Raw genomic sequence first — 24,455 nt, forward strand, 5'->3', positions numbered from 1 at the left:
ACTGTCAGATGTTTTCTTTGAGGTGACAGGTTCATTTTATTTATTTTTGAGAAATGGCAGAGAAACATTGATCAAACAAATATTGAAGTCCAAGGTAAACGGAACTATTGTTATGAGTGCATAGAGTTTCCAAGTGAATGCATGTTGTCTGTTCCAGAAAGGAAATGAGAATGTTTCCTATCTGAAGTCTGACTGCCTGGGTTAGAATGATCATTCTTGTGATAGTGAGTAAATTGTTTAAACTATAAGCTTCCCTATATACAAAATGAGAAAGATAGCTGTAACTTACATCTGAGTGTTACAATAAGGATTGGCTGATTAAACCATGACATGTATAGACTAGTTCTTGGCATAGAGTAAGGACTTAATAAGTACCTGCTCTTATCACTAATATTGATGTTATTATCATCATAGACTAAAGGAATAAAGACAAAGAGTTGTCAGATGAAGAATTCACTATATGATAGCTTTTGTTTAAGACAGTCAATCAGAGTCTAACTACTTCAAAAATAACTTAAGTACATTACTCTCGAAAAAAGAAAAAAATGTAAAGAAGAATTTCTGATACCTAGGATCTTATGATTAGAAGCAGAAGAGGAGTGTATTTTTTTGTCATCTCTCTGAGTTAGTCCCAGTACATTTGAATCTTATGTGTAACTTGTTGGTTGTATCCCTAAATAAAAATACAGAGTTAGTCCCAGTACATTTGAATCTTATGTGTAACTTGTTGGTTGTATCCCTAAATAAAAATGCAGAGCTTATATTTCTGTAATTAAGTGTATGAAATTTTTCCCTAGAACAAAAATAATAGAAAAGCACAATTAATAGGTAGTAAGCCCGGTAAGACTGCCAAAGCAAAGCTAATGCAAGCTTTCTGGAATCTGTTCTACAATCGCCAAACATGTCTTATATCCTCAGAAGTTTAGCTGAATAATCCTTCCTTATCCTGGCCTGAACTAAAACCTGGCTCTTCTCAGATTTATCAGAATCTGTCACTTGTTCCCCAGAACAACTATGAATACATGGATCAATTTGCAGTCATACAATGCTTATGATTAATTATCCAAGTCTCATAGTATCAATGAAATAGACAATGATTATTGATCTATTTGACTGAGTTTTTTAAAATGTTGTGGAAAATGGGTAATGTCCATAATCATATGGTGGCTAAAACAGAAGAAAGTTGGTTGAAGGTGAGCAATACCGGTAAAACAGCTACCATGTACCAGATATTGTTTTAAGTGACTCACATATATTGCTACTACTAGTAAGTAGGTACTACTGATTTTTCTCACCTTAAGAATTAGGGAGCTGAGTCCGAGAAAGATTGTATAATGACCTAAGGTTTTAGAAGAACGAAAATGTCAGGATTATAAAATATGATTAGAATTATATACCTTATGGATAATCTTTCTGTAGTTCAAATTTCTGCTACTATAATGGGATCAAGGCTATAATAGATTTTTGTTTTTACATTCGAATATGCATGATCTAAACATTCAAACAGAAATTAATAATTCCTATATTGTAATGGCTTCACAGTACCCCAAAACAGAAATGTCACTGCTTTTTACTCTTGGCAGTCTTCTTCCCACCAAGAACTTAAAGTTTCCTTTGTTTGGTTAAAATCATCAGAGTGTGATCCATGTGGGTTCTTCAAGACATGCTCACCTACTAAAACCTATCAGTCTGCAGACTGTTTCCAAGAAGATATTTTACAGGTAAAAGTAAAACCTCATCGCTTTGTCAATCTTATGAACTCTTGCAGAATTCGGTTTTAGACAGCCCTCTCACCTGACTGACTTTTCTACTTACTCCTTGCTGGAACAGAGTTGGGCCATCCCTCAGTCAGCGATAACACTGTACTTCCAGCAGCCTCCCAGACCCTAATCGAATTTTCTCTCACCTTTTGAATCTCTAACAGAACTATTTTATTAGGCATCTCTCTTTCAAACTTTTGACTCACTCTGGACAAACTCTCTTCAGGAGCTGCTCTTGGTTTTCAAATTTTTGCTGACATTGTAATGGTTATAAAAGAGAAGCCTCTTACTACATACTACAGTGCTTTAACCTTAATAAAAACAGACTGATTTCTGAAATCTAGGTTTCCATTTAAATATACCATCCTCCGGAAAATGGAGTTGCCAGTAAAAGTAGATAAGCTAAATATCTTTGGTCATATGTTGACAGTGTTCATGCCGAGCAAGCTTTCTCTTCCTCTGTTTTTTATGTAAATACAATATTTAAATAGTCATTACATTTTCTTAATGTGGGGAGGTAAGCCTATGACTGTGGTAGGAGTTTCTTCATGAACCTCTAGAATTTAGCAAAGCAGTTGATGTATATAAATCAATTTTCAAACTTATACAATCCTTAATATGCCTAAAATCTGATCATTTATGGGGAAATTATTGGCTCATATGTATTATCTCTTTTCTTTTAAATCATAGTGAGGAACTGTTTATTTCCATTTCTTGATCTTTGCACTACATTAGTTAATATGATAAGATTATTGGGGAGTTCAAATGATAGTATTAAGTAGTGACTAAAATATTGCACATATGAAAATCTACAATTAAAGTTTAGATATACTGTCCTTCAGTTTAGTAAAAGCTATCTTCTCACCTCTGCCCTTTTACAAGGCATAAATTACCATTATATGTGAAGGTTCTATAGGATAGTAGCTGGGAGCCCAAGAGTCAATTAAAATAATCTGAAATTGGATACCAGGAGTGTGAAATCTGGAAAAACTGCAGTTAAAAATTTTTCTGTTTATTTGTTTTTTGAAGAAAACTAAATTTGAACCTAGAAAATATAATATGAACAGCTAACACATAGCAAATTAGAAAATGTTAGAAGAAGAGTTAGCACATGAGCAGTGTGAAATAATTATTTCTATTGCTATCTGTAAACCTAGGAATTCAGGCATTCATAAAAGGAAAAATAATAAATTGAACTTCATCACAATTAAGAATTTTGTTCTTCGAAGGACCTTGTTAAGACAATGAAAGAAAAGCCACAGGCTGAAAGAAAATAGATGTCAATCAATATTTCTGATGAAGTATTTATATTCAGAATATATACAGAACTCTCAAATCTCAATAATAACAAAATAAAAAATTAGATTAAAATGAGCCATAACATCTGAAAGGCACTTTACCAGATAATTTACGTCAATGGCAAACAGCCTCATGAAATAATGTTTAACGTCATTAGTCATTAGGGAAATGCAGATAAAAGCCGCAATGACACATGATTATACACCTATGAGAATTACAAACGAAGAGAAAGAAAGACATTGACATTACTAAGTGTACTGGGAAAAATGAAGAGCATTGCACTGCTTTTTGGGATGCAAAATTTTAGCTAAGAGTTTGCCACTTTAGCAAGGACTTGCACAGTTTCTTTTAAAGTTAAACGTGCCATTATCATATTACCTAGTAATTCTATTCTTGAATATTTACAGTACAGTCAAAACTTATGTTCACATAAAAATCTGTATGTGAATGTTTATAGCAGTTTTATTTGTAATTGCCCAAAGTGAGAACACCCTAAATATCCTTCAACTGGTGAATGAATAAACTGTGGTGCATCCATATAATGTGACACTGCTCAGCAGTAAAAAAGAACAAATTATTAATACTTGAAACAACATGGATGGATCCCAAATGCATTATACTAAAGAAAGAAGCCAGACTCAAAAGGCTACATGTTATATAATTACATCTACGTGACATTCTGGGTAAGGCAAAGCTATGTAGACATAAAAGGAATTAGTGGGTAAAGAAGCAAGAGGGAAATTGTGGAGTGAATGGAATTTTTTTATCTTGATTTTAGTGATGATTGCATGGCTGTATGTGTTTATTAAAAATCAGGGAACTGTATGTTAAAAAGGGTAAATTTTACTGTATGTAAATTACACCTTAATTTTAAAAAACAGAAAAAGAAACCTGAGTCACCATTACCAAACCCTAACGCACAGAACAATCTAAACAAATCTAATAGTACTTTTTAAAAATTATCAAAACCTATTATTCCATGGTCTTCTGTTATATAAAACTAGAAAACTTAGAAAACTAGTCTAGTTTTTCTAGGCGTGGTGGCTCACGCCTGTAATCCCAGCACTTTGGGAGGCTGAGGAGAGCGGATCACGAGGTCAGGAGATTGAGATCATCTTGGCTAACATGGTGAAACCCCATCTCTATTAAAAAATTTTTAAACAATTAGCTGGGCGTGGTGGCGGGCGCCTGTAGTCCCAGCTACTCGGGAGGCTGAGGCAGGAGAATGGCGTGAACCCAGGAGGCAGAGCTTGCAGTGAGCCAAGATCGCAGCACTGCACTCCAGCCTGGGCAACAGAGCGAGACTCCATCTCAAAAAAAAGAAAAAAAAAAAGAAAGAAAAAGAAAACTAATTTAAGATTCTGGGATAAAAGCTGTTCACCTGCTTTAAACACCATTAATAAGATTATAAAAACAATAATAAATACTAAATTAACTTCTGATTGAACATCACTTTTTCAGAAAAACAACTGTTTTCAAAGATTTATCTTTAAAGGTAAAAGTGTCCCTTGACAGGAAATATTTACAATGAGGTCAGATGACTCCCACTTGGAATCCTTTTTAGCAACCTATAATCTTGTATTAGCATGGAAGTTCCCCTCCATACTTTTTCAAAATGGTTCAAGCAAATGGTTATGTCAATCTGATGTTCAAAGAGTTTAATTAGAAGTAAAAAACTTAAGTTGGCCTATACCAATTAAATATGCATTCTTTATTGTGCTGCTTATTGTTCCACTGTGTTATGAAAAGATCATAAAATAATATTGCTGTAACTTCTTTTTTAAAAGTGAGAATATACGCATACAGAACTTTAATTGTAGGGGGGGACAATGGAGAAATTAAAAGAAAATTTTAGATTAAACCTTCACCAAATCTTCACAATTCTTTTCTATCTGGCACAAAAGTAGTTTTAACCACTATTTTCATTTTTAACTTTTTAATCAAGTATTCTGGTGTTGTACAGATACAATATAATTCAAAAAAATAACAGAACATTTTAGATCAAACAGTTGAAAAGGAATGCTTACTTTGACTCCACTTATCTGTATAATCAAGATAAATTTCTCATAAAGACAGGTTGAGAAATTATGCTATAGAAACAGGAAATTGGTTTATAACCTTTGTTTTATTTTTTATTTATAATAAAAAACACAAAAATATTTAAGCTATGAGTCATGGGTTTAATCCCTTATCCATTAAAAATAGGAACAATTATGTGAAAGGTACTGGTTGAATAGCCATAAGAAAGCTGAGCCTGACAGCTCTTTATTTAGGAACAAATAGATATTTTATGATTTACAAGAGAAATCTCTCTCTCTCTCTCTCTCTCTCTCTCTCTCACACACACACACACACACACACACACACACCCCTTACGTACAACTTTTTAAAGTTAAATTATGATTATAATAAAGTACATTGAATTCTTCTACCGATATTTGTTTCCAGATTTGAAGTAGCACAAACTAACATCTATGCTTAGGCCTGCTAGCTTTGGAAGGAAAAAAGGTTCGTTCACAAGACATATCTTTTAGAAAGACAGAATAAACAGGGCCTATAAGTACACGGGCAGTGATAGATATTGGAGCTGTATAGGAGCTGAGACAGCACCAAGAATTCATGAAAAACCTTGTGTGATTTATCTTTCAGTTAGAAAAATAGTATACTATTGCTAATTTGAATGTTCAACCCCTACAAATCTTATGTTGAACTTTAATCCTCATTGTGACAGTGTTGGGAAGTGGGGTGTAGTGGGAGGTGTTTGTGTCATGGGCGCAGGTCCTACAGGAATAGAATTATGCCCGCTCTGGACGAGGGAGTGAGTGAATTATGAATATTTTAGTTCCTTTGGGAGTTGGTTATTAAAAAAAAAGAAAAAGCCTGGCACTTCCCTTTCTCTCTTGCTTCCTCTCCTACCATGTGATCTGTGCACATGCCAGCTCCCCTTTGCCTTTCACCATTTGTGGAAGCAGCCTGAAGCTTTCACCAGATACCTGATCTTCTTCATAAATTACCCAGCCTCAGTTATTCACTTACAGCAACACTAAATGAACTAAGGCAACCATCTAACCAGAGACTTCAAATAACCAAGTAGAATTAAGCAAGACAACTGAAACCATGTACTACAAACACGGTAGTAAAGCTAGTTTAAACCTTTATGTGTACACACACACACAAGCACACACACACACAAGCACACACACACACACGTGTGTGTGTATATATATATAGATATATATATATGCCTAAGATACCTCACTGGTGATAGTTTTTCTTCAACAACCAATGAATAACGTGTTAAAAATATCAGAGTAAAGTAGTTTTGTTTTAATCTGAAGGGATTTCTAGCTTTTTTCTATCAATTTTTAAAACAATATAAGAAAAATAAAAGTATCCCATCATTCTTGGTACAGTCCCAGCTCCTGTGCAACTTCATTATCTATCACTGCCTAAAGAATGTCAGGTTATATGGAAAATAATCTGAATGGGATATGGATTGGCATTTATTTGTTTTTTGCCTCCTCTGAAGCAAATCCCATAAGCAATAGATTATCAATAAGAGAATTTGCCTGGTCATTAGTACCAAAAAACTTTTGGTTTTTATTAGTCACCATGCATGTATTCTTCTCAGAAGCAGAATTATTCCTATAATCTTATCTTTTTTTCCCTTGACCAACTGTGTATTTTCAGTCTTTTTTGTAATTTCCACTGCAATAAAGATAGGAGAAATTGAGAGGCTATTCTTTCTGATCCACAACAGTGAGGATTTTGGTTAAATCATCTTCAGTATTTCAAAAAGCCCAGAGGCATTTGCCAGCATTCTTGGATACCTAATGGAGATAGTAATCTTTTTATTTTTTGGCTGAAATTATATTAACTGAGAGTGGTTGTCATAATGATAGAAGACTAGATTGATAGTAAAAAGATTTGTCTTTGAAAAAGAAAAATGAGGGAACAAAGTTTAATCAAATAAGGCATTTTATTAGGTAGGCCAGATTCTTCAACATATGGAGTATATGTGGGAAAACATAATAATAAAAGGGTCATTGATGGTAAAAAGTTTGGGAACTATATACTAAACTGTCTTCTCTTCCCAAATGTTGAGAATGTTTTTAATGTTGAATGGGGAGAGTTAAGAAGAAAATGTCAAACATCTCCATCTTCTTTATTTCAACAGGTTTATATAGAACTGTAGCCTGTAGTAATTTTTGTAAAAATGTGCATTAAATTGTTAAATAAAACGTGGCAAAGTTAGCAAAGAGTTTAATTGTTCTAGTTATTTTCAAAGCTTTTGGGTAAAAATTGGGTGGTTCAATTGTATGTATGGTATGTATTGTACCATTTTGTAAGATTCACGTAAGTCAGGAATGTCATTAATCAGCTTACCTAAAACGCTTATTTTAAATGCAAATATAAGAGTGTTTAACTCAAATACAGAATTACTGAAATTATAGAACTTGTATTTAGTAGCTCATACATGTATATCTATTTTGTTTTTACCAGGAGAGTACAAATGCTGCACAAAACTTACTGCTTTCATTTCATTTCTTGATATGGGCATATTCTACATATTCTATCAACACTCTTGACCTTTGGCTTACTAATGAATACAACTAGATTAAAAGAAAATGGAACTATGGGCTGCCTATGTTTCTCTTTCCTTCTAAGTCACATTTTCATGGCAGTATTGGCTAATACAATGAAGTAACAGGAATAACAAAGAATATAAAATTTCTTGGTTGATTGTGTTTCTTGGTATGTCGTTGTCTGCTTTCTGTATTTCAAGCAAGTTGAAACTTTTTATATTTTAGTTAGTCTTTTCATATTTTCCATTTATCTTTTAAATCCATTTAATTTTTTCTACCTCCTAAACCATATGGAATATAATCATAATAACTGTTTCAACATACTTGTCTATTTTTTCTATCATTTGCATCATTCCTGAGTCATTTTTTGTTAGATTTTCTGTTCTTTATAGGTTATATTTCCCTGATTCTTCGCATGCTGAGTAATTTTTATTTTAAATACCAGATATTGTGAGTTTCACTTGTTTTGGCTTTATAATATTTTTGTATTCTTACGATTTTTTTTTGTTTCTTGAGCTTTGTGCTGAGTCACAGTTGTTTTAAAATTTTGATCCCTTTAAATCTTGCTTTTAAGCTCTGTTAGGCGGGACAATAGCTTCATTTATTTTAAGGTTTTCTCACTACTGAGCCAAGACCCTTCTTTGTACTCTTAACGGATACCTGTGAATTTTAAGCCTTTTTTATTCTAGCTGTCAGGAGAAATCACTATTCTTGGTTCTGTTTGAGCTATGGCTACTTTTCCTTAAAATTCTTTTGGGTGACTCTTTCTTTGGCCTCAGATAGTTTTCTCACATGCATGGGTTGATGACTATTCAACTGAATACTCAAGGGGGACCCTCTGCAGATCTCTGAGGTTTTCTCTTCGTGTCCTCTCTCATCTGGTATTCTGCCCTATAAACTCTAGGCACATGGAAATTTCTACTTATCTCTACTGGCTTTTCCCTCTCTATCCTATGGCTTGGAAACTTTCTCTAGGCAGTAAGCTGGGACAGTCACAGGACTTATGCCATTTATGTTCCAACTCTCAGAGATCACTGCCCTTCTTTTTATAATATCTAATGTCTTAAGTACTGTTGTTTCATATGTGTTGTCTGGTATTTTAGTTACCTCAAGCAGGAGGGTAAATCAACTCCCTACTACTCCATCTTAACTGGAAGCAGAAGTAAGGTAATCTTGACTCTAATTTAAAGGTCAATTTTTGTTGTTTCTTAATTTTCTAATAAATATATGTAAAAATTTGAAATTATGTTTATCATGTCTTAAGCTTGCCAGAATTAACTGGCATGTAACATAAAATTTTATGATTATTATTTCCACTCTGTGTCTTGTTCTTCCTTGTTGAAATTCCCCTAATGTCTTATTACTCAGACTGGTGGGCTGACTAAAAGCATTGGTATCACTAGAGAGTGCATTTGAATCTCAGAGGTAAGACAGAATCTCAGGCTCCACTCAGACCTACTGTCTTAGTCAGTTTGTGTTGCTATATCAAAATACCACAGACTGAGTATATTATAAAAAAATAGAACTTTTTTTTCATGGTTCTGGAGGCTGGGAAGTCCAAGATCAAGGATGTGGCAGATTGGGTGTCTAGTGAAGTTTGCTCTCAGCTTCCAAAATGGCAACTTGTTGCTGCATCCTCCAGAGGGTAGAAACATTGTGTCACATGGAAGAAAGAGCAGAAAGAAGGAAAAATGGGGCAAACTCCCTCCATTGAGTGGTTTTTTGTTTTGTTTTGTTTTGTTTTGAGACAGAGTCTCACTCTGTCCCCCAGGCTGGAGTGCAGTGGCACTATCTCGGCTCACTGCAAGCTCCACCTCCCGGGTTCACGCCATTCTCCTGCCTCAACCTCTCGAGTAGCTGGGACTACAGGCACCCACCACCATGCCTGGCTAATTTTTTTTTTTTTTTTTTTTTGGTATTTTTAGTAGAGACGGGGTTTCACCGTGTTAGCCAGGATGGTCTTGATCTCCTGACCTCATGATCTGCCCACCTAGGCCTCTCAAAGTGCTGGGATTACAGGCGTGAGCCACTGTGCCTGGCCAATTAAGGGTTTTTATAATCAGTTAATCTAATTCATGAGGGCGGGACCCTTATAAGTCAATTATCTCCTGATGGCCATACCTCTTAATGTTGCTGCACTAGAGATTTAGTTTCAACATAAATTTCAAAGAGGACAAAACATTTAAATAATTGCACCTACTGAATAAAAGTCTTCATTTTAACAAATCCCCAGGTTAAACGTGTTAATTTTAAAAAGCAGTGCACTATGTGGTACTTCTAAAGAAAGAACCTCCACCTCATTTTTAGTTTCCTAGTGGGAAATCATAGTCAAAGTTAAGGATCTTAACCTTGCTTGTACACCAGGGCATTCTTCTTGGTGATATAGCCATTATGCATTTGCATCCCTGCTCTGTCAATTTCTAGATATGTGAATTTGGATATGATAGTTTTTAGTCTGTTTTTTCATCCACAAAGTAGAACTAATGCCACCAACTTTATAGGAATGTTATAAAAGTAAATCAAATATTACATTTAGTATCTGGTACATAATAACTTCTAAGCAAATGGTAATTATGAATATCATTGGATTATTAGGCTGTAAGTTTCTGGAAGGAAAGAGTCATGTCAAGTTTCTTTCTATTCCCTCCAAACCTAAAAAAGTAGATACTTAATAAAGGTTGGCTGACTGATTGATTGCAATGACATTTGAGTACTTCTCCAGGTAATTAAGAAATGAAATTGAAGTTAATAAACTACCTCAAATGAGTAGATTATATGACTCATTGAGCAGTCATAATCATTGAAGGAGAAAATAGACCCTCTCTACTTCATTCACGTTTAAGAGCAGAGTATGTTGAACCCATTGATTTTCAATGTTCATTAAGATAATTTCATATAAAGTTAGTTTCTCCTACTTCTTATTCTATTTTAAACAACAAAGATAATGCCTTACTAATATATCCGTATTACATACTCCTGCAAGGTCTAGTTGAAGGTGCAATGGTCCCCATTGCTGTGCTGCAATTCACTTTAATTATATTCTTCAAAATGATATTTTTTGGAGAAGTAACAACTCAAATAAGGAAAAGAAGAAATTTCAGCCCAATGCATCATTATTAACTGCGTTGTTCTTTAAATACAATGATATGATTGCCTTGCAATTTCCAGGATATCAATTTTAAGATTTTGTTTCTACATAACCTCCTCTGCCTAATTTTGATAAAATATTGTAGCTAACCTACCAATGCTCTTTCCGATTATTTCTCTTTTAAAATATAGAGGAATAATTTTTGAAAAATTATGGAATGCTCCATAAGTCTTAGTTTCCAAATCCAGTGGACTAAAATAATTATTACAACAAAATTAAGAGAATAATCTAGCAAATGGCCATTTTATGTCAGAAATGAAAAAATTTATGCATTATTCAAAAGCAATTACAAAATAATTTGCCAAAAGTATCAAAATAATTTTTAAAATGAAGCTAATATTTAATGCTGTATTCTAAATGTAAACACCATTATTAAATTATTTTAAGGTTATAATATACAGGTTTATTTGAAATATAGAAAAACATTGTATCATTGTATCTTCTAATTAATACTAGGAATTTTTTTCTTTCATCTGAGAATTTATTACCTTTGAGAAAGGAAGATAAAATCTAGATATAAAATGTATGATCTTTAAAGGAAATAATTGGTAATTAAAAACTAACAAGTTTTTATATGACAATATACTCTTCCATAAATGTGAACATCATGTGACCCAAATGATTTAAGTGAGTAAGATTTTAAAGAAACAAATAAGATACCATTGGGGTATAAGTTAGTGGTTAAAAGCATGGGCACAGAAGTCAGACTTTCCAATCTTAATTCTAATGCCTTTATCAACAAGTTCTGGCACTTTTGGAATTAAAAAAAAAAATCTTCTGTTCCTTAGTTAATTCATTTGTGAAAGTGAAGACAATGACAATAATGTTTTTCTCACTTTGTTGTTATAATCACTAATGGATTGCTATTTGAAAAGAATTTTGACCAATGACAAGAACACAGCAACACACAAGATAAATAGTACTAGTAAATGCTATTATTACCAAACATAATATTCTCCCTGTACTGAAAACAATCACTTTGATTTTATAAGAATGTACTTACATTCCTCATGATATCAGTGGAATACTCCAATTGATAGATAAATAGTCTTAAATCTCAGTAAAATTTCAGAATATTTAACAGTGTGATTAGAAATGTAAAAAGAGTAATTCTGAAGGTGGGCAACTTGGATAATGATTAAAGACACAGTTTTTAGAGTCTGACAGACTGAGTATAGCTGTATTCATTAGCTGGATAGCTTTGGTCAATCTCTACTTAATTTCCATAAGCCTCCATTTCCAAATCCAGAAAATGAGAGTATGAGTAATTATCTCACAGATCTATGATAAAAACTAAATGATTGAAATGTAGGTTTTCAGTTACATAAAAACCAGCAAGTATTTCTATCTTTGTCTATTTGGGCTGCTATAAGACAATATCATATACTGGATGGTTTATAAATAATAGAAATTTACTTCTCACAGTTCTGAAGGCTGGGAAATCCAAAATCAAGGAGCCAGAAGATTTGGTGTGAAGTGAGAGCCTGCTTCCTCAAAGATGGCCTTCTTCTATTGTAACTTCACGTGGAATAAGGGACAAAGGATCTCTTTGAGATCCCTCTGTAATGTCTTTTATAAGTGTACTAATCTCATTCCCTCATGATCTGATCACTTCCCAAATCCCTAGTACCATCACTTTGCAGGATAGATTTTCAACACAAGAATTGGTGCCGGGGGACACAAACATTCAGATTATAGTAACAATTATAATCTACTGCATTTATAATATCAATTCTTGTTGGATTTGGTCTCTGCCCTCAAATATTTTTAATCATATTGTGTCAAGAAAATAATAATTCTAATTGGGCACAGTGATGCACATCTGTAGTCCAAGCTACTCGAGAGGCTGAGGCGAAAGGATCATTTGAGCCCAGGAGTTTGAGATCAGACTGGGCAATATAGCAACACCCTCATTGGAAAAAAAAAAAAAAAAAAAAGATACATTCCCTAAAAACAGCCATGGATGTAAGTAATCTCTGTATAATACTATTAAATAAATCAATGATACAGCTGCAAATGATAGTCAATTAGAAGCATCATTTATTTGGGCCTCAAAGGTTTTGATTTTGTCCATTACTTTCCCTCCAATTTTCCAGGTACTTCTTTAGCCTTCTCTGGGAGAAGGGAAAAGTATTTAAAAACACGTAAGTAAGAGAAAATCGTCTGTAGCCTAGATTAGTTTTTCTAGTCATCCTTCTACTTTATTGAAAGGTAAGTTTCCAACTACAAATAAGACATTTATATTACATAAAGTGTTCATATTAAAAACTAAAAAATCTGTCTTATTGCAGATTTTATAACATACATTGATAGATTTTATAACAAAGAAAAATCTTTGAGAGAGGGTTTGGAAACGTGAACACTCGAATGCAGATGTGTTTCCCAATTCATTTACACTTCCTAAGTCAAATTGCTGCTAGGGCTTATAGATTGCTGAGAAGTATGAGGCTGACTTTGGAAAAGTTCTCCAGATAATACTAATAACTAATATTATACTTTCTTTTCTATAGACTGGTTGAGAGCCCAGAGACCAGTTTTTGAGGGATCCCAGACAAACAGCAGAAAGCAGAACATCCTGGGGAAAAGTCCAATCTTTTCTGTCTTTTGGGATGAGACAATCTCAGGTGGCTGGGGAGAAGCACCTAGCCATGGCGCTGGCAAACTTCCTGTGCATATACTGCCAGTCCACAACAGAGTGATTCAGCTGCCATTGGGACTTGTGCCATTTAGGATCTTCCAACAACCAACTTTCATACCCAGTGAGCTAGTAAAGGAAAACAGCAGTCATTTAAGAACCTCCAGCAAACAGAATGATCAGTCAGTGTCTCAATTAGGCTCCAGTTAGGAGACAGAAGTCATAACAATTATTTCAACAGAGAAAATTCAAGATACAAAATAATTAAGCAAAGTTATTCAGGTAACTGAAAGGTCAGAAAGAGAACTCTGAGTTTTCATGGAGGTAGCAACTCTACAGCGAAGTTAGCCCCCATGGCTAAGGGAACCAGGGAAAGAGTTTAGACATACAGAAACTTGGAGAAGATGTCCCACAGAGCATCAGACCTTTGAGGAAATGGCTCAGCTTGGCTGGTGATGCCATCTCTGAGCTGGAGGAAGAGGTGCCATGGGGGCTGGGACCCAGACTTCTATGGAGGGGATGTCAGCTAGTTGGTGCTGGGATATCTGTGGTATTAGGATAAAGTTGGTCTTTTGAGAGCTGGAAAGACTGCAAACAGGATTTAACCACTGTTATGGGTCCACACATCTGCTACTAACATGAAGAAGCATTGCTAGGGTGATACAGAAAAAAAGAGAGTGTCAGGAAGTAGCAGAAAGCCCATAAGATGAAAACAGAAAATATTAAAATATTAAATAGTAAGTACCTTCTTACTCCTCTTGCCTTGCCTTGCAGTCTCTCTCTCTCTCTCTTTCTGTGTGTGTGTGTGTCGCTGTGTGTGTGTGTGTGTGTGTCTCGTCCCCTATTGACAAAGCGTAAGGAGAAGCAACTGACAACGCTGAAATGAAGTTAGCCGAGTCGCAGTTTCAGCATCACAAATTCTAGTATAGATGGGTACAGTTTGGGAGCTGACATGCAATAACTTAATCGGCTGCCATAGGGAAAAAAAAAAAAAAAGCGAAAATAGAGCAGCTGCGAGAGGCAAGTGGAAGTGGAAAATATAGGAAAAAATAGTGATTCAAAAGCAGGATAAAATAATCATTCTATAGATTTAAAAAAATAATCAAACATGATTTTCTAAACAAACCCGACAAGATGAAAGAATAATTACCACTGAAATCTAAATGAATGGCATGGAAAATCAAGTAACATAAATACCAAAAAGAAAAGGACAAAATGTAAATTGAAGTAATAACCAAAAAAATGTAAGAAATGTGGAACAAAGATCCAACAGAGCTCAAGCGAGTAATAGGAATTGCAGAAGTAAAATGAACAAATGGAGGAATAATTGAGCAAATACAGAATAATATTTATTTGAGCTGAAGACCTCAATCTGTAGTTTCACTGACTTCCAGGATACACTGAGAGTAAAACCTAGGTATAAAAATGCTCAAGCTAAAAGGAGAAATCTTGCAAGTTTCCAAACATACAGAAAAAGTACCATCAAGAGAAAAATAACTGGCCTGGCATCCAAATGCATGTCCAAAACACGACAGCCAGAAGCTAGCAGAGAGTAAAAGTCTGTTAGCTGATTATGGAGAAAAAAAAAAACAAAACTGATTAATAAAAATCAAATTATTGAGGAGTAAATACAAACTCAATTACCATGATAAAGATGGAATGAATGAATACAATTTTCAACACCAAACAAGTAAACAAAATAGAGGGTTGTTGAACATAAAACTATTTTAGCTAATATGGATTTTCACAGACTAGTTGGAATCCCATTTCTCCTGATAAGATAAGCAATAAGAGAAAATTTAAGAAGGAGGAAAAAGTACATCACACTGGAAAGGCTAGTGTGTATATCCTTAGTGTCTTCAATATACTGTCACAACATTTTTAAAGAAAATTCTGGAGTCTAAGTAAATTAATACGTTTATGTGATACAGAAAAAAATCTCTTTTAAGAAGAGCAGGAACACAGAAACTAACAAAAATGGAGGCAAACATATACATATAAAAAGACGTAAAACAGAATACATACAGAGCCCACATTTGCATGTGAAGCTATCTGTAAAGGCCATTTACAGAGAGCACTCTCAAACTTAACACATCAACATTAACCTCTAAATAAGCAAAAATTAATGAGCATAAAATGAAACTTAGCAAGTATGGTTCATTCAAGGTTTTTTAGGGAAAAAAATGGATCAACTGCATCATCTACTAGTTTCACTCAATTTACAAACAAAGTGGAAAGGAGAAATTGTAACTGTCAACCCATCCTAAAAAAATAAATCTCTGGAATAAAAATGTATCATTTTTATATGGAACAATGATCTTGAATCTAGATCAAATGTCTTTCTATCAATGAAAGCATAAATATAGAAAGCATGGGTAACACAGAAAAATTAGCCAAGCCATTTTTAGAAATGTGCCTAGGACTTACATTTCTCCAAATTCAAGACCTCCAGCCCCTGGGCCTTGCAATGAGTTGGTGCTAAATAAATGCTGATGGTAGTAGTGAATACTGTCAGAGGCATGTGAACCAGAGCAACTTTATCTTAAATAGGAGCTGGGAAAAATGAGGCTGAGACCTACTGGGCTGCCTTCCCAGACAGTTAAGGCATTCATTCTAAGTCACAGAAGGAGATAAGAGGTCAACCCAAGATACAGGTCATGAAAACCTTACTGATAAAATAGATTGCAGTAAACAAGCTGGCTAAAACCCACGAAAACCAAGGTGACGAGAGGGACCTCTGCTCATCCTCACTGCTAGTATCCCACCAGCAGAATGACAGTTTACAAATGCCATGACAACATCAGGAAGTTACCCTGTGTGGTCTGAAAAGGGGAGGCATGAATAATCCACCCCTTGTTTAGTATATCATCAAGAAATAATGATAAAAATGGGCAACCAGCAGCCCTTGGGGCTGCTCTGTCTATGGAGTAGACATTCTTTTATTCCTTTACTTTCTTAATAAATTTGCTTTCACTTTACTCTATGGACTCACACTGAATTATTTCTTGTGCAAGATCCACGTAAGGGAAGAGACCACCCCTCATACTGTCTTGTGCCCAATTTCTGCCTCCAAAGAAAGAAGAAGTAAAAACTAAAAGGCAGAAATGAAATCCACAGGCAGACAGCCTGGCACCAGACCCTGGTCCTGGTAGTTAAAGATCGACCCCTGACCTAATTGGTTCTGTTATTTATAGATTACAGACATTGTATAGAAATGCACTGTGAAAATCCCTATCTTGTTTTGTTCTGACCTAATTAACGGTGCGTGCAGCCCCCTGTCACATACCCCCTGCTTGCTCAATCAACCACGACCCTCTCACGTGCATCCCCTTAGAGTTGTGAGCCCTTAAAAGGGACAGGAATTGCTCACTTGGGGATCTCGGCTCTTGAGACAGAAGTCTTGCCAATGCCCCTGGCCGAATAAAACCCTTTCTTCTTGATTTCGGTGTCTGAGGAGTTTTGTCTGCGGCTCGTCCTGCTACATTTCTTTGTTCCCTGAGCAGAAAGTGAGGTGAATGGTGGATGGTCGAGGCAGCTCCTTAGGTGGCTTAAACCTGCCCTGTGGAACATCCCTGCAGGGACTCTGACCAGCCTGAGCAACGAGGATCCTGAGAGCGCTCCCAGGTAGGCATTTGCCCCGGTGGGACACCTCGCCAGAGCAGTGTGTGGCAGGCCCCCATGGAGGATCAACACAATGACTGAACACCGGGAAGGAATCGGCACTTGGAGTCTGGACATCTAAAACTTGGTAAGACTAGTCTTTGAACTTGCCCACTCCATTTGAGTGGAAGCGTGGCTTGATCACCCATGGCGTGCCTTTATCAGCACTTTGGTTTTGGTTTTGGTTTTGATTTGGTTTGAATTGCTTGACAGGACTGGTCTTGGGAACGCCCACTCCATTTAAGTGGAAGCGTGGCCTGATCACCCACGGTGTGCCTATACTGGCACTTTGGTTTTTGTTTTTGACTTGACTTGGATTGCTTGATACTTTGGTTTTGGTTTTGACCTGGCTTGGATTTCTGGATACTCTGATTTTGGTTTTGATTTTGGTTTGGTGTAAACTACAAAAGTGTGTGTGTGCTCTTTTTACCCGGTCTTTGTTTTGTGGTGTGCGTGTGGTGTGAGCATGGTGTTTTGTCTAGAGGAAACATGGGTGAGGCACAAAGTAAGCCCACCCCACTAGGAACTATGTTGAAAATTTTCAATAAAAGGATTTAAGGGAGACTATGGAGTACTATGACACCAGGAAAACTTAAAACTTTGTGTAAGATAGACTGGCCAGCATTAGAGATAGGTTGGCCATTAGAAGGAAGTCTTGACAGGTCCCTTGTTTCAAAGGTATGGCACAAGGTAACCTGTAAGTCAGGGAACCCAGACCAGCTTGTCTTAGATCCTCCACCCCCAACACACAGTGGTTGAGAGAACAGCAGCATAAGCGGCTGGCAGAGGCAAGGAAAGACCAGCAGAGAGAGAGAAAGGAAAGAGACAGCAAGCAAAAGAGGCAAAGAGAGAGAGAGAGGAAGAGACAGACAGAGGGAGTCAAGCACAGAGAGAGAGAGAGAAAGACAGAGGCAGAGAGAGAGAGGAAGAAACAGAGGCAAAAGGAAAGTCAGAGAGAGACAAAGTCAAAGAGAGAAAGAAAGAAAGAGAGAGATATACAAGTAGTTAAGGGTGTACCCTATTCCTTTACAGGCCATCATACCAATTCTAATTTGGACAAAACAAGGTCTTATTAATAGCAAAGGATAATTAAAATCCCAAACTTACAAGGTTTTCAACAAAAGTAAAGTTTGCTAAAAGTTAACAGTGTAACATGTATTATAGTAATTCTATTTTTGTGGCCTTAGACAGTCTAGTCCACAGACATAAAAAAAGGTTTGCTTTGGAAAAGAATAGTTATCATCTTCGGGAAAAAAAAAAAAAAGTGAAAAAAAGGGGGCGGGGTGGAATTTATATGAAAAGAGTGTTATATGGTAAATTCTTGTCCTGAAATAAATTAACTGGTTGTTTAAAGAAAGAAATGTTTGTAATAAGTCAGAAAGTTAAGGCATGTCACAAAAAAATTACCTGTAAAAGTTGTGAAAGAAAAAAAAGGGTTATAAAAAAGTGTGTTAGGCTGGGTGCAGTAGCTCACGCCTGTAATCCCAGCACTTTGGGAGGCCCAGGCGGGTAGATCACGAGGTCAGGAGATCGAGACCATCCTGGCTAACACTGTGAAACCCCGTCTCTACTAAAAATACAAAAAATTAGCCGGGCATGCTGGCGGGCGCCTGTAGTCCCAGCTACTCAGGAGGCTGAGGCAGGAGAATGGCGTAAACCTGGGAGGCGGAGCTTGCAGTTAGCCACGATCACGCCACTGCACTCCAGCCTGGGCAACAGAGGGAGACTCCGTCTCAAAAAAAAAAAAAAAAAAAAAGTGTGTTAAAAAAAGATTGTATGCAAAAAATGTTGTATAATTTAAAAGTAACTAGGCCTCCTGAATGTAAAACTATTGGGGGTGCCGGGCGTGGTAGCTCACGCCTGTAATCCCAGCACTTTGGGAGGCCGAGGCTGGTGGATCGCAAGGTCAGGAGATCGAGACCGTCCTGACTAACACGGTGAGACCCCGTCTCCACTGAAAATACAAAAAATTAGCTGGGTGAGGTGGCAGGCACCTGTAGTTCCAGCTACTTGGGAGGCTGAGGCAGGAGAATGGTGTGAACCCGGGAGGCGGAGCTTGCAGTGAGCCAAGATCGCGCCACTGCACTCCAGCCTGGGCAACAGAGCCAGGCTCCCTCTCAAAAAAAAAAAAAAAAACCATTGGGCGGGGGGGGAAAGTTCATATGCAAGGTGCATAAGAAAAGCAAAATATACCTTTGGTAAAAGGATTATAAGGAGGCATAAGAATGTACATTTTTACCTACATTAAAAAGTTAAAAATTACTCATTTGAAGGTTTAAGCAAGGTTTAAAACATTAATTGTAAAGAACATTCTGTGTGTAAACATATTAGCGAAAGTTAAAGAAGTATCATCTAATTTTTCTGTGAACTGGACATTAAAGTAAAAGCTTAACAGGTTTTTCTTAAAGCACCAACCTGCTCTTTAGCAAAAATTATAAAAGGTTAAAAAGAGTCTATAAAATCTTACCTTATGATCAAACATTAAAAATTAAATAAATATGTTTACAAGGTTTTATTAAAATTAGGTTTAACATTAATAACACACTAATATAAAGATAAAATTTACCTTATCTGGTATAAAAATCATATGAGAAGCATTGTTAAATGTAAAATGGTATTTGGCTTTCTTTAGTTTAAAAACTAATAAAAATAGGTGCTAAAGGAAATTTCTCAGTAAAAAGGCACTAAGGACTGTAAAGTCCACTGCCAAGGTCACCACATTTATAACAAAAGGTCAATTTCTTAAAAATTATATATTTGGTTTATCTTCCACTTTCCTTTCTCACACACACACACAAAACTAAAAGTCTTTTAGCACATGTACCACCCCTAGACTTTCCAGTAAACCAGCAGCAGCCTGAAGATCACGTTCTCATCGAAAGGTGGAAAGAAGAAAAACTCGAGCCAGCCTGGGAAGGACCCTATGTTGTGCTGCTTACCACCAAGTCTGCTGTTTGTACAGCACATAAAGGACGGACTCATCACACCCGAGTCAAGAAAGCGCCACCCCCTCCAGAGTCGTGGGCCATAGTCCCAGGGGAAAACCCTACCCAACTAAAGCTACAAAAAATTTAACTCTTTAAATCTATTCTATTACTCTTTCTTCTTTCCTCGTTCTATTGCTGACCATCTAGTTATTAATATAACCAAGTCAATTTCGCCTCAAACTATTGCATTTAATGCTTGCATTGTTACACCCTGTGAGGACTTGCCAACTCAAAGACAACTTTCTACTTCAGAAGAGTACTTCTGTCCCTCCTGACTCTCCTCAGACGAGGCATTAGTAAACTAGGACCATTTAATCTGGGGAGATTTCAATAAAGTTCCCAGTGCCAAACAGGAGTGTTGCCCCCTGATGTAGAGCTTTCATGCCATAGTTGATCCAACATTCTGTGGACCACCAAAGAACAAGGATGTACTACCCCAACTGGTTTTTGTAATTTCCCTAAAACCACACATTCATTTTACTAGAGGATCATAGAAGTTAAAGACTTAAAACAAACTTCAGCAATTAAGACAGGATACCAAGATGCAAATGCCTGATTTTTTATATTTTTTATTACTCAGGGCAACCATCTTGCCCAGAGACCACATGTTGAAAGGGAGGTTGGTCAGAGGTTGGATTAATGATGATGGGGGGAAGTTTGAGCCTTGGCAGTTTGCAATTGGGTGCTAAGCAGAGTGGCTAATGTCTGTTTTTTCACATGTATTTTATTCTGGCCAGAACGGAAAGATATAATTTTCCTTTGTGTTGTGGCTTGGCCCCCAGAGCTGTGGTGCAAGGAGCCAGGTCACTAGGGCCACTCAGGGAAACGGAACCCAGAAGTCTGGCATGCCAGCAAAGGGTAAGAATTTCTTACCAGTCTTCTGGTCTCTCTGTCTCTCTGTCTCTGTCTCTCTTTGTGTGTGTGTGTGTGTGTGTGTGTGTGTGAACTGGATGAGGTTTCCCTCTGGTCAGTCATGTCCTTGGGAGCTTGACCTTGTAACCATGACCATGCTTTCTCTTTTCACGATGGTGGCCTGGGTTTAGGGTCCAATTCCCTAAGTCCAATTCCTGACTTAGGGAATGAATTAGTCCTTTATCTTCTATCTATGTATTTATATGTATTATGTGTGTGTGATATAAAAGATCTTTGATTAATTGGTTTAATAATAATATATGCTCAAATCAAATATTTTGTCAGAAATGTAAAAAGTGGAATGACTTTTAGTTAGTGTGAGTTAAGTAGTCTTTGGGAAATAAAAACAATTTTAGAGATTATTAGTAAAGTAAAGACATTTGGTCTAAATTAGACAGGTCAAATATTAAGTTTACTATATGCTTTAAGGTCATAAACTGCTTCTTTGACTTTTGAAAATTGTTCAATTTAACTACCTTGGAGACATTAGATTCTAGATAAGGCCTGGGGACATATGGAGTCAGTCACACTCCCTAGCTATGCTGGAGTCAGCCATATCTGCTCTTCTGCCTGGTGTGTCCTAGGCTAGGCTCCACACCTAGTATATGATTAAAATCCCAAATTTACTAAGCTTTTCCCCAAAAGTAAAAGTTGCTAAGAGCTTACATTGTAACATGTATTTGAGACTACTGAAGAAACTGTTGTACGTATAAGGTGTATAAAGAAAGTGAAATGTGTTTTTGGTAAAAGATGATAAGAAGGCATGGGAATATGGATTTCTTGCCTAAGATTTAAGGGTTAAAGGATTGTTTTAAGTTAAATAGAATAAAGCTGAAAGTTTGAATGGTTGTAGGAGGTTTGTGAAAAATTAATTGTAAAAAATAATTCTATGTGTGAACATATTGGCTAAAGGTAAAGCAGTATTATTCAGTTTTTCTGTAAACTGAACATTGGAATAAAAACATTACAGGTTTTTCTTAGAGGAAAAACCTGCTTATGATCTGCTGTTTGACAAAAATTGTAAACAGTTATAAAAGTTTTATGAGAATCTTAATTTATGGTCAAACTAATTAAGATTAAATATGTCTATAAGGTTTCATTAAGAATTGGGTTTGACATCAATGGTACAGTAATATAAAAGTGACATTTGGTTTATTTGGGATATTAAAATCATACAAGAAGCACTGTCAAATATAAAATGATGTTTGGTTTTCTTTGGGCTGTATTTGTATAAATGTGTTATTGGTATATATTCTAAAATTATTGGAAACTCCTATAATTCTGATATGAGTTGGTGTACATTATCACTAATAACTTTAATTGTTACATAAAATCATTGTATGCCACAGAGGTAATCAGATTTCTTTGTCAATTGTGTTTTTGACTTTGGCTGTCCTAAGATGTTTTGTTACCCACAAACAATTGTTACCTTGTTTTAATCCTCTTTAGATTGTGGTTTATAATCAATTATAGAACTCTAACCATTGTTTTTAAATGCAAATTTCTGATAACTTTGGAAATTGTGACATTAGAATAGAGGAAGAAACTTTCAGGACTCTCATGGAGAGCTGAAATGTTCATGAATATCAAATAGGAGTTAACTAAATTAACTGAACCAATAAAAAGTATAAAGTAACCTTTTACACTTTTTGCTGAAAAAGTTGCTGATCCTTTGTTTTGTTTTCCAGAGTCAAGAAAATGTTTCTTTTGAGCTATTTATAGCCTTTAACTATTGAGTAAATTATACTGCTGTGAACAGAATTTGGAGCATATTTGCTTCTCTATACCTGATTTCTCCAGAAATTGGAAAATATTTGTAAGTATTCTTAACTTATGACAATATTGTTATTTGCATAGGGCAATAAGAATCTGTTTTCTTTTGCAACAGGACACAATTAGAGAAATTGGTTATTTAACCAAGGCTTTGACTGGAATGGTGTGCTTTCCTTTAAGGAATCAAAGTTGACTTGTAAAGCCAAAAAATCCTTTTGGGAAACTGGCCTCATACCTTGCCTATGCAGCCCCTGTACAAGGTCCTTGACCTGTGGTAAGTAAAGAATGTCACTTTCTGTCAGATCTAGGAACCCCAAGTTATCTTGGGACCCCAAAAAGAAAGGAATTTATTCAACTCATAGGTATTTGAGGGTACAAACCTATGGCTGGGCTCAGCTTTAAAAAAGTCTTACCTGAGATTCCTTCAATGGAATGGAGTTCCATCAAAGCCAATTTACAAAAAAGCCTATGTGAAAAATAATTATTCTTTCTGCACTTTATACAAATAATCAGGCCAAGTATAATAAAGGAAATTGATCTTACCATGAATTTTCTTTAGTAAAAATGGGAAACTGGAAAGAACTTACATTTTAAAAACTATGGTGCACTTGTTATTAAATTCTTGTCTCATAGTCAGTTTTAAGTTTGTTTCTGCAATTTAGGTTAACCTTGCTTGTTCCTGTGAACCAGCTAGTGATCTCTGGCTACAACTCAGAAGAAACACGAAGGATGGGTAATGTAAAAATCTGAATCAATATTCTAATTCTGGACACATTGAAATCAGCTAGTAACCCCATATTAGCTAAGTTCCAACAGTCCCACAGTTTCCGGAAAATCATCTTATTTAGTTTAGTTGGGATAATTTTATTTATTTTGCTTTACTATTATAGAGTATATTGCTGTTGTATTCTGTGCAGGAACGAGGATAAGCTTACTCAACATTTTCTTAAACTGAACACTTATTAGTCTTCTAGATATCACCTCTTGTTGGAACTCAAGAGTCATGAAGGGCCCTCGCCATACTGATGCTTTCTGACTGAGCTCTTTCTGCCCTGAACACAAGAGACCCTAATAGTTAGGCAGGGATATCATTGTCCCTTTTCAGCCTGAAGAAGTTACAAAAGATGGTTCTTCATCCCTCTGCAACCCTTAGGATTAAGGGTTCCCTTATAAAAGGAAAGGGGGACATGTCAGAGTCATGTGAAACACAGCAACTCCATCTTGAATAGGAGCTGGGTAAAATGAGCCTGAGACTTACTGTGCTGCATTCCCAGACAGTTAAGGCATTCTAAGTTGCACAATGAGATAGGCTATCAGCACAAGATACAGGTAATAAAGACCTCGCTGATAAAATAGATTGCAGTAAAAAAGCTGGCTAAAACCCACCAAAACCATGATAGTGATGAGCATGACCTCTGGTCATTCTCACTGCTACGCTCCCACCAGCACCATGACAGTTTACAAATGCCATGGCAACATCAGGAAGTTACACTATATGGTCTAAAAATGGGAGGCATGAATAATTCCCCACCCTTGTTTAGCCTACCATCAAGAAATAATTATAAAAATAGGCAACCAATATCCCTTGGGTTTGCTCTGTCTGTGGAGTAGACATTCTTTTATTCCTTTACTTTCTTTCTTAATAAACTTGCTTTCACTTTACTCTACGGACTCGCCCTGAATTATTTCTTGTAC

The sequence above is a fragment of the Theropithecus gelada genome, chromosome 5 (assembly GCF_003255815.1).
Source record: "Theropithecus gelada isolate Dixy chromosome 5, Tgel_1.0, whole genome shotgun sequence".
In the NCBI taxonomy this organism is placed as follows: domain Eukaryota; kingdom Metazoa; phylum Chordata; class Mammalia; order Primates; family Cercopithecidae; genus Theropithecus; species Theropithecus gelada.